General features: G+C 39.7%; 1 protein-coding gene across 4 annotated transcripts in view; it reads right to left on the minus strand.

The window, feature by feature from the left end:
• The window catches only part of RNGTT (RNA guanylyltransferase and 5'-phosphatase), a 436,222-nt gene that overhangs the window by 358,766 nt on the left and 64,142 nt on the right, over positions 1-13,314 (minus strand). The window lies entirely within an intron of this gene.

Consider the following 13,314-nt stretch of genomic DNA (forward strand, 5'->3'; position numbering starts at 1 on the left):
TTTGGAAAGTATCTGGACAGCAATCACTTCACTCCATGATGTAGAGTACTTTCTAAAAGACTTTGTCCTATCTACAGTAACTTAATACTGTCTTTGCATCAAGCCTAGGTTTCTCATATAATGAAAGTAGTTTGGGAAAACTGGCAGATCTGGTTAAGATTAAATTTTGCAATCACCTTGGTCAATACATTTAAAATTAAACCGTCTTCATAAAGTATTGTGAAAGCCATTGGCAGGTGGTAGCCAAAAATCACTGTCAAATCTACCCCTGGCAGCAGTAGCAAGACAGTTCTTTTTGTGGATGAAACAATTATTTCAGAATCTTAGGAATCACTTATCACAACAGCTGAACAACAAGTATTCAAGGTCGATAAAGCAAGTCTCCAGTTCAGAGAACAACATTTCCTCATGGAAATCTTCCAGGACTAACAAAGCATCCTGTATTACTATAGATTACTATATATCAGTGTAAGAAGTTACAATGAACCATGGATTCACCAAGGGAAAGTCATGCCTGACTAATCTAATTGCCTTCTATGATGAGATAACTGGTTCTGTGGATGAAGGGAAAGCAATGGACGTGTTATTCCTTGACTTTAGCAAAGCTTTGGACACGGTCTCCCACAATATTCTTGTCAGCAAGTTAAAAAAGTATGGGCTGGATGGATGCACTACAAGGTGGGTAGAAAGTTGGCTAGATTGTCGGGCTCAACGGGTAGTGATCAATGGCTCCATGTCTAGTTGGCAGCCGGTATCTAGCGGAGTGCCCCAAGGGTCGGTCCTCGGGCCGGTTTTGTTCAATATCCTCATTAATGATCTGGAGGATGGTGTGGTTTGCACCCTCAGCAAGTTTGCAGATGATACTAAACTGGGAGGAGTGGTAGATACGCTGGAGGGTAAGGATAGGATACAGAGGGACCTAGAAAAATAGGAGGATTGGGCCAAAAGAAATCTGATGAGGTTCAACAAGGACAAGTGCAGAGTCCTGCACTTAGGACGGAAAAATCCAATGCACCGCTACAGACTAGGGACCGAATGGCTGGGCAGCAGTTCTGCAGAGAAGGACCTAGGGGTGACAGTGGACGAGAAGCTGGATATGAGTCAACAGTGTGCCCTTGTTGCCAAGAAGACCAATGGCATTTGGGGTGTATAAGTAGGGGCGTTGCCAGCAGATCGAGGGACGTGATCGTTGCCCTCTGTTCGACATTGGTGAGGCCTCATTGGGAGTACTGTGTCCAGTTTTGGGCCCCACACTACAAGAAGGATGTGGAAAAATTGGAGATAGTCCAGCGAAGGGTAACAAAAATGATTAGGGGTCTGGAACACATGACTTATGAGGAGAGGCTGAGGGAACTGGGATTGTTTAGTCTACGGAAGAGAAGAATATGGGGGGATTTGATAGCTGCTTTTAACTGCCTGAAAGGTGGATCCAAATAGGATGGATCTAGACTCTTCTCAGTGATAGCAGATGACAGGACAAGGAGTAATGGTCTCAAGTTGCAGTGGGGGAGATTTAGGTTGGATATTGGGAAAAACTTTTTCACTAGAAGGGTGGTGAAACACTGGAATGAGTTACCTAGGGAGGTGGTGGAATCCCCTTCCTTAGAAGTTTTTAAGGTCAGGCTTGACAAAGCCCTGGCTGGGATGATTTAGTCGGGGATCGGTCCTGGTTTGAGCAGGGGGTTGGACTAGATGACCTCCTGAGGTCCCTTCCAACCCTGATATTCTATGATTCTATGAATGGAGCTTGTTTATATCTGAACAAAATGTTATGGTGGTTCTTTCAAAAGATTACAACTGAACATTGACTTAATACAGCTTTGAAACTTTACTAGGCAGAAGAAAAGCTGGGGATTGGTCCTGCTCTGGGCAGGGGGTTGGACTAGATGACCTCCAGAGGTCCCATCCAACTCTGATATTCTATGATTCTATGATACTGCCTCACTGAAGAAAGCAAAAAACCGGTTAGAGAATCTACTCGTTGATTCTCAAACAGATCTAGAAACTCAGGCACAACCAGCAGAAGCTACAGTGAAAAGACCCTTACAGTATGATTACCAACAAAAATAATCCCATGCTGGAGCACTCACCAGAAAGCCTGGATTCCCTCTCTCTTGAGGAAAAAAAATGGAAGCAAAAAATGCGATGTCAGGTTGCAGATGAAGATAATGGAAGACACAATCTTGTGTCTAAATTTCTTCCCTCAAGACAGAGCACCACAGCACATATTTCTATTCTTATCAAAAGCGCCATTAACTTTTTAATTACATGAAGTAATCAGAACTTGGTTTTATCTGAGGAAAGAGAGCACCTCCATCAACACACTGTACTCTAGGAAACAGGTCCACTTCTGAAACAAAGAAAAAAGCACCTACCAGGTGAAAAAATTCAGTATATATTGATAGCTTGGCTAATAATAGTTGATACAATTAGGTTCATTTTTGTAATCAAACCAACACCTGGAAGAGTGCTGAAGCCAAGTGGATTTATTAAAATTCTGCATTTGAATTATGTATCACGAAAATCTGATCTCCATATCATGTTACGGCCATTTAATGCCATCCTCCTTTCAAAGTTAGATGGAGATACTAGGTGAGTCTTCCAACTTTATTTGGCTGCAAAAGAACACTGGAGAAAAATGCCCATTTTCTGGCAGGTGGAGCCACAAAACAGACACATTCTATGAAACAACAATGTCCAGATCTCTAATTATCTATCTGATAAGAACAAAGGTGAGATCACAGAAAAAGCACTCATTGTGGAAGGATTAACTATCTCATTGTAAACTGAAGAAACTGAGCAAAATAAGTTAAATTTCTTAATTTAGCTACAAGCAAAGCATCACCATTTCTGCCCCTAAACACATCCTTTCAACACTTCCCCCTTTTTTCACCCCCCCAACCAACAGATATACACAAATAAAATCATAATAGAAATCTGTTACAATACTGTAATATCCATTCACTCTCCTTTAATCAAACAACCAATAGAAGGTAGCCTGTTAAAGCTCGTGTTATCCAGAGAAGCATAATTACAAGTACAGACAAGTTGCTAGAAAATTAAAAGCCTGAGCAGTTAATAATTTAGAATGAATTTGTTAAAAAGCAAAAATTTCAAGTCTATAAGTGACATGATGTGATCCTTCATTCACATGTGCAAAAATGTGCTACATCATATCACCTCAGACCTATAGTATCTATAGCTTAACTTTATACTTGAGGGAAACCCAAGCATTATAGTATATAATGCTTCTTTTAAAAAAAAATCTCCTTGTGGATTCCAGCCAGTCTGTTTGTTAAGTCATTTGACATATACGCCCAACGTAAGCATTATGTTAGCTCGGGGGGTAGGGGGAATTTTGGGTTTTTTTAAGTTAGTTTATATTATATTCTTGTAAGAGTATGGGTCATTATAGAAAGAACTAGGTAACAACCCACTTTTTTCCCAATCACAATTCCATGAAGCTGTAGCATTCGATCAGATATGTATGCCTTAAGGTCAATTGTTAGCCATCCTCTCACCCCCAGTGATCTCAGTATACAGTTGCTCAGATAAATCAGACACATTCATCCTCCATGGTACTTTACGTAGTCACTGTAATTTTCACTTAGGATATCTAATTTAAAACAATCTATTTTACGTGGAAAACACTTGACTTCATATTCTTTCAAATCCAATAGTCTTTTATCACAGGCAGAGCTTTCTTTCTACTTTTTATAGTAACTAAAAAGATAGTGTTAAATTATATTTATGATTTTAATAGAAACTGCATGTATATGGATATGAAATATAAAAAGGTACTCATACAATTGTAAATAAAGTAATTCAAACTCCTTAATACTTTGGCTTTTGGATCAGTTCATGTGCATTAACATGATAAAATGTAGATAGCCTTGTTTTTGTTTGCACTATTTTAAATTATTCAATACACATTTGAAACCTTTTTAATATTCTTCTTGGGAGGAGATTTTTTTTTCGAGACTGGTGTCTCATTACCTTATCCACACTATTCCTGTCTGAACATTCAGCTCCACTCATTAGAACTAACATCTGCTACAAACGTTATTAATGAGATACGTATCAAGGGATACAGGCAAGCCACAAACCACCTGGGCTAATCACACTTTTTGGTACAAAAGCCGATAACAGCAGCAAATATAGAACCTGCCTTAACATATTGTAATAATTATCTTATTCATACAGCAACTGCAATTTCTAAAATCCAACCCTTCAAAATTAGGTGCATTTGTAAAACCATATGTGTATCTTCTAGCTACTGCTAATGTACAATGTATACCCTTTATTAACAGAGCCACAGGGCATAATTTTTGTAATGGAAAATTTTCAATTTCCCTTTTAGATTTATATGTCTCATGAATGTATTAGCATAAAAATATTTTCAGGATACCAGAGGCTTAGTAATAACTGCTTCAATAAATATATAATATAGAATTCACATTACACAGTTTTAGAACATTTTTAAACTTTAAAGGTTCACTACAAATTTTAAGCAACAAACCTTAAAAAGTATATTTAAGTTTTTTCCCCAAACTGCATGATTTACATGTAGTTATTTTAAATGTACATGTTAAAATTACAAAGGAAATATTTCCAAAAGGAAAACATTACTTAGGTGAACTTCAAAAGCTTTTGGTTTGATGTTTTAAGGTCATTTGCCAGACCGTATCAATACTTGGGATTCAGCAATCAGTAGCCAGCAACCAATCCAAGCCCCAAGCATAGACAAAGAAAGTCACAATTTGCATCGCCTGATCTCAGCACATCTTGAAAGCTGGAAAACCCAAAGGCTCTTTGTTTTTGGTTTCTATTGTGTTTAAAATTTCTTGGGAGTATAACATTGTTTATTACAAAAAAAAAAAAAGGGGGGGGGGGAAGCACGCGAAAATCAGTGCAAAAAAATTTATTAGACAGTTTTCTGTGAAATTATTGGGGTTAATATTGATGGACCGGAGGACTCGGGGGGGGGGAGCAAAAAAACAGAGAAAAGGGGGGTATTGAAAGTAGAAGCAGTTTAATCTCCTTCTAGAGTAGGGTGTTGGTTCCAGGGAGTTCCAGCACTGGTCTTTTTGTTTATTTTTAAAGGACTCAAGCACTTACGTACACATATGTACATATATACAAGCAAGTGTATCTTCCACTACATTGCCTTACTTTAACAGACAGCCTCACAGTTACAATTAGTTTCTTTACTTATTAATAAACATACAACAGAGTATTGGATTTTCTTAATATGATTAGAATTTTCATGTACTTCAGTAGTCCAAAATTTGAGTGGAAAAAAAAAATCAGTTAAAAATGAATAGTAGCTTTTGTAAAACCCCAGAATTATTCAGTAAAAATTAGTAAAAACAGAAAATAAAGGATGTCAGTAAATTCAATCAATGAAAACAATCACAGTTTTCCATGTCAATATTTGCATTTTGTACAGATTCACAGGTACACAGATACACAGGTTGCTTGCCACAGATGATTGAAGAAGGGCTAATCCTAAATAAAAAGATATCCCCAGATTCCAGAAGAAAAAGTCACCATTTAAGGAGGTAGCTAGTACTATATTTTAACAACATTTTAGACAATTAACATTAAAATGACCACACTGGTTCAAACCAATGGTCCATCTAGCCCAATATTCTGTCTCTGACAGTGGCCACTGGCAGATGCTCCAGAGGGAATGAATGTAACAGCGCAATTTCACATGATCTATCCCTTGTTGTCCAGGCTCCGCTTCTGACAGTTGGAGTTTTAGGGACACCATTGAGCACTGGATCACATCCGTGACCATCCTGGCTAACAGCCATTGATATCCTCAATGAACTTTTCTGGCTCTTTTTTGAATCCAGTTATAGTTTTGGCCTTCACAACATCCCATGACAACAAGTTTCACGGGTAGACTGTGTTGTGTGAAGAAGTACTTCTTTTTGTTTGTTTGTTTTTAACCTGCTGTTTAATAATTTCATTGGGTGATCCCTGGGTTTTTTGTTATGTGAAGGGGCAAACAACACTTCCTTATTCACTTTACCCACACCATTCACAATTATATAGACCCCTATCATATCTTCCCTTATTTGTCTCTTTTCTAAATCCCAGTCTTCTTAATCTCTTCTCATTTGGAAGCTGATCCATAACTCTAATCATCTTCATTGCCCTTCTCTGCACCTTTTGCAATTCTGATTTAACTTTTTTGAGATGGGCTGACCAGCACTGTATGCAGGATCCAACGTGTCAGCATACCATGGGTTTATATAGGGACATTATGATATTTTTGGCTTTATTTTCTCTCTCTTTCCTAACGGTTACTAACAATTAACAGCTTTCTCACTTTTACCCTTGTTAGGTGACAAATCTGAGGAACTGTCCCACTGAGGTGTCAACAGAAATGGTTTTGGAACAAATTGATAAATGAAACAATAATAGGTCAGCAGGACCACTGCAGTCACCTAAGAGTTCTCAAGGAACTCAAATATGAAACTGTAGAACTAATAAACAGTGGTATGTAACCTATCACTTAGATCAACAGCTGTACCAGCTGACTGGAGGATAACTAATGCGATGCCAATTTTCAAAAAAAGTTCTAGAGGCAATCCTGGCCATTACAGGTAGGCACACTGGTTGAAACCATAGTAAAGAACAGAATCAGACACGTAAGTGAACACGTTGAAACTGTAGTAAAGAACAGAGTTATCAGACATATAGATGAACACGAGTTGTTGGGGAAGAGTCAACCCAGCTTTTGTAAAGGGATTTCATGCCTGACCAATCTAACAGAAAATTTTGAGGGGGTCAGCAACCATGTGGACAAAGGTGATCCAGGAGGTATAGTATATCTGGATTTTCAGAAAGCCTTTGACAAGGTCCCTCACCATAGGCTCTTAAGCAAACTAAGCAATCATGGCATAAGAGAGAGGGGTCCTCTCATGGATCAGTAACTGGTTAAATGACAGGAAACAAAGAGTAAGAATGAACAGTCAGTTCTCAGAATGGAGAACGATAAATAGCAGAGCCCCCCCAGGGATCTGTACTGGTACCAGTACTATTCAACATATTCATAAATCATCCAGAAAACAGGGTCAGCAGTGAGGTGGCAAAGTCTGCAGCGGATACAAAATTTCTCAAGGTAGTTAAGTCCAAAGCAGACTCTAAAGAGTTACAAAGGGATCTCACAAACCTGGGTGACAGGGCAACAAAATGGCAGATGAAAGTCAATGTTGATAACCACATAGTAATATATATTGGAAAACATAATCCCAACTATATATACACACACACAACAGGATGGGGTCTAAATTAGCTATTACCACTCAAGACAGATCTTGAAGTTATCACGGATAGTTCTCTGAAAACATCCTCTCAATGTGCAGTGCCAGTCAAGAAAGCTAATAGAATGTTAGGAATGGTTAGGAAAGGGATAGATAACAAAACAGAAAAGATCATAATGCCCCTATATAAAGCCATGGAATACCCAAACCTTGAATGCTGTGGGAAGTTCTGATTGCCCCTTCTCAGAAAAGACATGTTTGAATTGGAAAAGGTACAGAGAAGGTCAACAAAAATGATTAAGGGTATGGAACAGCTTCTGTATGAGGACAGATTAAAAAGACTGACTCTTCAGCTTGGACAAGAGATGACTGGGGGATTGGGAGGGGGAATATGATAGAAGTCTATAAAATCATGAATGGTGTGGAGAAAGTGAGTGTGTTATTTACCCCTTCACATAACACAAGAACAAGAGGTCACCCAATGAAATTAATAGGTATCAGATTTAAAACTAACAAAAGGAAGTACTTCTTCACGCAATGCACAATCAACCAGTGGAACTCGTTGCAAAGGCCAAAACTATAACTGGATTAAAAAAAATTAGATAAATTCATGGCAGAAAGGTCCATCAATGGCTATAAGCCAAGATGGTCAAGGATGCAACCCTATGTTTTGGGCGTCCCTAAGCCTCTGACTCCCAAATGCTGGGACTGGACAACAGCGGATGGATTACTTTGATAATTGCCCTGTTCTCATTTAATCTCATCTTAATATTTTGATTTATTTTGTGTTTTAAGTCAGTTTTTGAGTTGGGCATATGGGAAAGAAGATGTCCCTCATAATAATTAGCATACTTGTTGGGTATAAAAATACTAACCTATTTAAAAAAATTTTAACTTGCCACAGACTTAATCCTGAATGAGGAGTACTACACCTTTATGCTGTTAAACAAGATACTTAGAAAACAAATTTCTCCAAAGCAGCTGAAAATTATGTTAATAATTTCAAGCACAAAAACACTGTAACGGCATGGCACCCATCTCTCACAAGCACCCCTTCTGCTCAGGTGTGTCTGCAGTCTTTAAATAGTCTTGGCCCTAGTATCGGCCATACTCCCAGGGCTTCCTCTCTGGAGGTAGTGGTTTCACCCTCTTGGTCTATTCTGGTCCCAGCTCAGCCACTAAGTAGTTCAGTTCACCTTCTCGGGGTTTATCACTGTCCAATTGTAGGCTGCTTCCCCAGTGGCCTATGGGGGGGACCCAGGCCCGCTCACTACTCTGAGTCCCAGCCCAGGGACCCTAAGAATACCAGCCATGCACTACCATATCCCTTTAGCTAAACTACTTTCAGTTCCCTGGGCCACTTCCCCGCGGCCTCAGCCTTCACCAAAGCACCACCCTTCCCTCAGGGCTCTTCTTTGTTCAGGCCCAGCATCTAGCCAGGACCTCATTCTCACTCGCCCAGTTCCTGCTGGCACTCAGCTGTCCGGGGTACTTCAGTTCCCTTTGGCCAGCCAGGAGCACTGCCTGAACTCCTCTGGCTCCAGCAAGTAGCTGACAGTCTCTGGGTCTGCAGCTCCTTTTAATATGGCTCTCCTGGGGCCTGACTGGCTCCCTGCAGCCTTTCCCTGATCGGCTATCTACTGCACAGTCTCTCTAGACCACTCGGAGGACTTAGTTCCACTGCCCCTTTCCTTGGATGGGTGTGGCAGGGGGCTTCTGGGCCTAGTCCACCCAGACACAAACATGGACAGTGTTTTGTTTTTGTGCTTGAAACCACTCTGAATGCAGATCTCCAGACAAGTAAGTATTTCAATATGCAGGTCACTAGAGAGAGGGGCACACACAAATCTGCATTTCTGGAGATCTGTACACAGCAAGGGACAAATTCTGAACTCCCAACTTCAGTGGGACTATTTATTTATTTAGGATTTAAATGGCTAGGGATGCTTAGACCCCCCCCCCCCCTTTCCCCAATTCACATGCTTGAATGTTTTGCTGAATTGGGGCCTTTGATACTACAGTAATAGATATATCACAAATTAGGTCTAGAGATCTGCATTCAGTGTGGGTTCAAGCACAAAAACAAAACACCGTCCATGTTTGTGTCTGGGTGGACTAGGCCCAGAAGCCCCCTGCCACATCCATCCAAGGAAAGGGGCAGTGGACCTAAGTCCTCCGAGTGGTCTAGAGAGACTGTGCAGTAGATAGCCGATCAGGGAAAGGCTGCAGGGAGCCAGTCAGGCCCCAGGAGAGCCATATTAAAAGGAGCTGCAGACCCAGAGACTGTCAGCTACTGACTGGCTGCTTGGGTACATGGTGGAATAATGTGCACTATGGAGGTATGATTTCTAAGGCGGATTAATGTGTTGCTCATTAATTGGTCTGAGTAGATCCTGCTGTTCCCTAGTGCACTTTAACATAGTGCTGTTTCAGACCAGAAATCACACCCCCATAGTTTGCACTGCTGCTCTATATAGCAAATCTGATTTTTCTACTGATATTTCCAACTAGGGCTGTCAAGTGATTTAAAAAATTGATCATGTTTAAAGAGAATACCATTTATTTAAATATTTATGGATGTTTCCTACATTTTCAAATATATTGATTTCAGTTACAACACAGAATACAAAGTGTACAGTGCTCACTTACAAATGTAGAATTATGTAAAAAAAAACTGTATTCAAAAATTAAACAATGTAAAACTTTAGAGCCTACAAGTCCACGCAGTCCTACTTCAGCCAATTGCTTAGACAAGCAAGTTTGGTTACAATTTGGAGGAGATAATGCTGCCTACTTCTTGTTTGCAATGTCACCTGAAAGTGAGAACAGACGCTCACGTTGCACTGTGGTAGCCGACGTCACAAGACATTTACGTGCCAGATGCGCTAAAGATTCATGCTTCAACCACCGTTCCACAGGACATGTGTCCATGCTGATGACGGGTTCTGCTTGATAACGATACAAAACAGAGCAAACCGAAGCATGTTCATTTTCATCCTCCGAGTCAGATGCCACAAGCAGAAGGTCCATTTTCTTTTTTGGTGGTTTGGAGTTCTGTAGTTTCCGCATCTGAGTGTTGCTCTTTTAAGACTTCTGAAAGCATGCTCCGTACCTCGTCCCTCTCAGATTTTGGAAGGCACTTCAGATTCTTAAAGCTTGGGTCGAGCGCTGTAGCTATTTCTAGAAATCTCACATTGGTATCTTCGTTGCCTTTTGTCAAATCTGCTGTGAATGTGTTCTTAAAATGAACAAGTACATAAAAGGTTGTTACAAGGAGGAGGGAGAAAAAAATTTCTTCTTAACCACTGAGGACAGGACAAGAAGCAATGGGCTTAAATTGCAGCAAGGGAGATTTTAGGTTGCACATCAGGAGAAGCTTCATAACTGTCAGGGCAGTTAAGCACTGGAATAAATTGCCTAGGGAGGTTGCGCAATCTCCATCATTGGATATTTTTAAGAGCAAGTTAGACAAATTCCTGTCAAGGATGGTCTAGATAATACTTAGTTCTACCATGAGTGCAGGGGAGTGGAATAGCTGACCTCTCGGGGTCCCTTCCAGTTCTATGATTCTATGTGCTGGGTCATCATCCAACACTGTAAATATATGGCAGAGTGCTGGTAAAACAGAACAGGAGACATTCAATTCTCCCACAAGGAGATCAGTCACAAATTTAATTAATGCATTATTTTTTAATGAGAATCATCAGCATGGAAGCATGTTCTCTGGAACAGTAGCCGAAGCATGAAGGGGCATATGAATGTTTAGTATATCTGGCACGTAAATACCTTGCAATGCCAGCTACAGAAGTGCCATGCAAATGCCTGTTCTCACTTTCTGGTGACATTTTAAATAAGAAGCGGGCAGCAGTGTCTCCCATAAATGTAAACAAATGTGTTTTTGTTCGCGATTGGCTGAACAAGAAGTAGGACTGAGTGGACTTGTAGGCTCTAAAGTTTTACATTGTTTTGTTTTTGAGTGCAGTTATGTAGCAAAAAAATCTACATTTGTAAGTTACACTTTCACGATAAAGAGATTGCACTACAGTACTTGTATGAGGTGATTTGAAAAATACTATTTATTTTATCGTTTTTACAGTGCAAATATTTGTAATAAAAAATAGTATAAAGTGAGCACTGTATACTTTATATTCTGTGTTGCAATAGAAATCAATATATTTGAAAATGTAGAAAAATATCCAAAAATATTTAATAAATTTCAATTGGTATTCTGTTTAACAGTGCGATTAATCACGATTAATTTTTTTTAGTTAATCGTGTGAGTTAACTGCGATTAATCGACAGCCCTATTTATAACTTCTCTTTTTGTATTAATTCTCTATCCTCGCTGGTATCTGCAACATCTGCACATTCTTTGGAATAGAGACCATGCCCCATTATTATGTTTGTGGGGCAATCAGTTCACTGTTGGAGCGCAAATGTATGTCCTCTGTGAACACAGTATCCTGTAACTTTGAACTTAAATAGCTGATCCAGGAATTTTTCCATTCTTTCATAACATCTAGAACTAAAGGGAGCTGGCAATTTCTTCTTCATTTCTTATATTCTTCTTACCCATAGTATTTTGCTGCTACTCCTCTTCATTACTCAGACACCTCAGTTGTGTATATATTTTTGACAGTGCCAAATCGCGGCTCCTTTTTCCCCTCTCCTACACAGATAACAACATGGGGGGGCAGGAGGGGAATACTGTTAGAAAGTCCAGGTGCCGGTGCAACCTTAAATTGGTCCCATTTGTGCATACCATGCACACCAGTGGCAAGTTCAACACCAAATGCTTCATAAATGTTTGTTCCCCAAAGCATAAGGTCTTTCCCCAACTTTTTACCAACTACCAAGGCACAGAGCAAGAGCAGGGAAAAATCTCACCTCCGTGAGATCTCAGGCTTCTATAGCCCTTCCTGCCAGTCTTCCCTGTCTCTTCCTGCCTCTCAACTGTGTCAGCTGATGACTCAGCTGAATCACCCAGCTAATTAGTTAATCACTTAGTATTTAAACTATTACCTTGTCAATTTACCCCATGTGGGGACCCTTATAAAATAAACAGAGTAGTGAGTCAGCCTTAGGCTAGTCACACACTGTCACAATGTGTTGTAATCATCTTGTCCAGCATCACATGGAAAGTCTGTGGAAGAGCCAGGAAAAGAACTCCGCTCTCCTGGAACTCAGTCCAATAACTTAAACAGAAGAGAATACCCTCTCCTTATAATCCTCTGCCTCATTCATTATCCATCTTGTGCAGTGATTGAGGCAGGAATCCTACAGACCTGAAGAAGAGCTCTGTGTAAGCTCAAAAGCTTGTCTCTTTCACCAGCAGAAGTTGGTCCAATAAAAGATATTAGTTCACCCACCTTCTCTCTCTAATATCCTAGGACCGACATGGCTACAACAACACTGCATATAACAAATAGTATGTGAATATGCAATTAAACACTATCATAATGCATAATGTTCTTTTATTACAGTTTTTTGTGACTTCCCAGGGTTTTTAAAAAGCAAACAAACAAATGTACAGTGGGGCCCCAGTCTAGTTGGCCCTCTAGGCACTTACTGCTATATAAATGCCGAATAATAAAGATTACAAGAGTAATAAATCATTATTTAAGGTATAAACAGATCACCAGCGAAAGTCACGAAGAAATTTTCTCCCAGTGCACATACAGGTACATTATGGAGTTTCTTCTTATTTGATAGCTATTAATCTCAGCAACACTCCACCATTTTAGAGACAGGGAATCTATTTCAAACCAGAATTAACTGCAAGTGTGACCACAGTATAGCTTCAGCACTAGTCACCATGTCAGTTTCACTGATCTGATATTTTAGTTGCTTATTGATTATTTTTTTTTATTCCTACATTTTACTTGTAACATTTCTTATATGGCTTCTAAGGGAGGTAGTGTTTTACTTCTCATATGGAATACAGTGGTGAGAGAATCTTTTTCATATCCACTTCCACTTCTCAAACACTCCCAACAAAATACAGGAAATAGCTAATGTTTAAGAAGGTTTGTTCACC

This window comes from Lepidochelys kempii, chromosome 3, assembly GCF_965140285.1.
Source record: "Lepidochelys kempii isolate rLepKem1 chromosome 3, rLepKem1.hap1, whole genome shotgun sequence".
Taxonomy (NCBI): Eukaryota; Metazoa; Chordata; order Testudines; family Cheloniidae; genus Lepidochelys; species Lepidochelys kempii.